Here is a 4,191-nt window from a genome sequence, read left to right on the forward strand (position 1 = left end):
GAGGTGAATATTATTGTATAAATTAAAATAAATAAGGATGAAGATTGGTGTCATGATAGTTTTATTATTTTTGTAGGTTTTAAAGTGCATGAATATGAGACAGTGGTCCCGTAACGTTGTACAATGTTGTGAATAATTAATAAATATTTCATTCAAAATGGAAGTCATTACCTCAAAAAATTTTAAATGAATTGACTCACCAGACTTCCGATAGAGATAATCCAGATTGTCTGAATTATTTTCTCGCGTATAAATTTAGAATGTTTTTATAAATAAATATATATATTGAGACCGATAAAGTAAACATTTTGTATTAACTGGAATAGCCGATTAATCACAGTGGCTCTGGATTATCTTCATAAATGTATTTCGCTAAAAAAGCACTTTATGTATATTCCAAGAATAGCGCTCCCTGCTTTTAAGCGACTGTAATAATTGCTTTGCATTGAACTGAATACAATTAGTTTTAATGGAAATAAATTTAAACGAAGATAAAATTAGGGAAAAGGTGGTCCAGGGTGTGGCCAGAAATGTAACACATTACAAAGTAACCTACTGGTTTAATTTCAAGGTTTCTGCTTAAGTAACAGTTCCTCCAAAACGAGATACAAGAATAACTAATATATATCGTTATTAATAAAGAATACAAAATAAATATAGTATGATTACCGCAGGAAATATGAAACAAAAAAAAAAGTACATAGGTCAATAAAACCTCTCTTCAGTCTCTATTTCCTCTTATTTAATTTTATTAAATTTCATAATTACGGAAATTAACTTTTTTTCTGGAGGTCGGATAGATAATTACCCTCATTAGAAGGTTATGAATTGTCGTCTAGAATTCCAAGGGATATGTAGAATAGGGAATATCCAGAAAGATTTTTTTCACAAAGTAAACAAAAGTAATAGACAGAATATTATAAAATTGATATTAGACCTATTATACACTAAATAGTGGGGATTCTTCCTAATTTGACTTTATCAGATGGTTATAAAATAGGAAGTTGAGACATAATGTTATTAAACTGACATCAGCAGTCAATGATACTGACCTTCTTCAATGTATAACAAGGATATCATAGCTCAATATTGCTAACCTGTTATTCCGTGTTGGTATCATTCTAGTATACACCCGCTTCAGAATCCTCTCTTTGCCATATGATCTGAAGACAATATCAGATTCAGTCTTGTATTTTTATTCCTTCAATATGCAGGAACTAATACCGCCAAGTCTCACACTATATATTTCTTGTGTAAAATTATAAATTATCTGTATTTTTTTAGTCCACAATGCAATGCATAGTACAATTATACATTATATAATTGTATGAGCCAATATTGAAATATAGGTGTGCAGAGGAAAATACATTCACACTTGTGGAAGCGAAATTTGTGTATGGAATCTGATAAAATCTTAATCTTCTGAAGAAGTAGTATAATGGAGGTGGTAAGCAGGTAGAAAAAGTGAAGCCAAAAAAGCGGGTCTTATGTGCCTTTCAGGGACGTGGCAGAGGAGTAGATGAAGAGTATGACCCAATCTGTTTCAGATAACAATGGCTGACATTCCCATAAACCTTCCTTTCGTGGTTTGGCATTTTTACGCTTTACTTGTCCTTTGAAGGAGAGTTTATACCACTACTATGGATAAAATAGATAAGGGACTAACTACATAATGACCTAGATAATCCTTAAAAATTTAATTTATATATATATTACTAATGGTTCCATCGATTATGCCTGAACAAAACTATGACTATAGACTGACTGAGGCGGAACCAAATTCGTTCCTTGGTGTCTAAACCGTTAAATACGAATGGAAATATTCGATTCTGAGGACACAATTTTTACCTTACAGTATTACTAAAGTACTGATAGAAGCAAAACAGCAAATATAAAATATTTAAAGACTACATATTCCCTATGCAATATCCCGATATTATTCATCTCCTTTATATTATTGGTTTTGTTTTTCTTTATACTGAATGAAGCCCTAAAACTCAGACGGAACGTCCAGACACACTGAAGTATATTTCCAGATCTGACAGTAATCCTATAAATCTTCTGCCTAAAATTCATAATAATCATTGTGCTCGGAGTTATTCCAAAATTCTTCAAAAACAAAGGTAAAACTTCTGCAAAGTTGAATTAAAATTCAACTTATTTTGCATTAACGTATTATTTAATTTAACCATATCATCCCTTACATTCAAACGTTATGAATATGTGTGTTTGTTCATGTATATGAATAGTTTTTAAAATTAAATGAACGATTAAAGTTATTTATCTTTTCATTTTCATCACCCTAAGCGTACTTTTACTGTTATTGCCTCATATTAGTCTCATCAACGTATCCAATCGTTTTGTTTTATAAAGTGTTATAATTTCAAAACTGTGCTTCTGGTTCACTGCAGTGTCACTATTTTACCATTGAAGACTCCTCTTACATATGAAATCGCTTTGCAGCAAAATATGATCAAAGATTATTATAAATTGTATAGTCGCTTTTTGCGGAATGTGGAGAGAGAAAAATTAGGAGGCTGATTGTTTCACTACTAAAACTTTTTGTTTTTTTATTGAAGAACTAAATAGGACAACTTTTCTAAATAAAATGTTGAATGAATAACCCGAGTATTGATATTTATTTCGCTAATTATAACAAAATTTCCTTTAAAAAATCAAAGTCTATTTTGGCCAAAAATTGAATAAATCCTTTTAAGCATTAAGCTATTCAGATCTTCTCTAATATTTATCACTGTTAAACGAATCGTGAATTAACAATTAAGTTTATATGGATAACGTTTTTTCAGATTGAATGGAAAATGAATGAAAGATCAAGTTTGAATCAATTGCTATTTATAGCTTTAATAAAAAAAATAATTTAGTGTAGCGCTCATTATAAGTCTAATGCACTAAATTAATTTTTTGTTCAGAACTAATAGAGTTATTCAGTTCGACCGTTGTACTTTATGATTAAAACACAAATTATTTTAGAAAAAAATATATTTTTATAAAATATATAAAATGTCTATAGTAGATAGAATATGCTTTAAAAACTGGTTGGAAAATAAAATAATTACCTTGATATTGGTTTGTAATGTCGACATGGCCCTTTCTAGACATAAAAAATAAATATTGAAGTTCTGTGTTGATAACTAAAATACAAAATATATTTTTCCACTGCTCTGATATTTTTAGCTGTTCATAAAAAAAGGGAGAGTATGAAATATTTTTTTTCCATTCCTCGCATCTTAACATGCCCTAGTTAGCCCGAACATTGTCCGCCTTCCAGCCCTGGCATAGGACTAGAGGTAAACAATTTTTAGTTTAATTTACTGACCCCTATCAAATACATGATTCTTTTATGTCTTCTTGATTATGCTACTATTATTAACATTATATTATTTTTTTATATTAATCTACATGTCGTAATTTTCTAATATTCCTTATTGACATATTCTAGGACACTTCCTTTTCTAATAATTAATTGTTCAAAAGAGAATTATTCTTGTACGACTTATTTAATGACTTTACGTAAGAAAAAGATTTCTATACAGCTTGTAAAAACAGTTAAAAAGTTTATATCCACGTTCAAAATTCCTTAATAGAAGGAATTCTCAATTTTTTTTAAATTGACTGTTGACTGTTTGAAATATACAAAAACAAGATGATCTGGGTGTGATAAAAAAAAAAGAAAAGAAAAAACTCAAGTAAGTAAAAGTAAACTAAGGTGTGACTAAATATGATTTAAAACATGTGAAAAGTTTAATAAAAGTGAACAAAGGAAATTAAAATAAGATTATCACTGGTATCCTGGTAATAATAATTGAAGCCACTCTTATTTTTTTTTTTTAAATTGACTGTTGACTGTTTGAAATATACAAAAAAGAAGATGATCTGGGTGCGGAAAAAAAAAAAAGAGAAAAAACTCAAGTAAGTAAAAGTAAACTAAGGTGTGACTAAATATGATTTAAAATATGTGAAAATTTTTATAAAAGTGAACAAAGGAAATTAAAATAAGATTATCAGTGAAAATAATAATAAAAAAAAAGAGAATTGCAGAAAGGTATTAGACAATTAATGAAAATTGAAATAATAACGAATAAAAAGTAGATAAAAAGAATTGTAAAAATACATACATTTCACTCTAAAAGGCTGAACAGTAAGGGAAATAAGAATATAAATCAAGAAAAT

This window comes from Halyomorpha halys, unplaced genomic scaffold (genome assembly GCF_000696795.3).
Source record: "Halyomorpha halys isolate HHAL.00 unplaced genomic scaffold, Hhal_1.1 Scaffold37.1, whole genome shotgun sequence".
Classification (NCBI taxonomy): domain Eukaryota; kingdom Metazoa; phylum Arthropoda; class Insecta; order Hemiptera; family Pentatomidae; genus Halyomorpha; species Halyomorpha halys.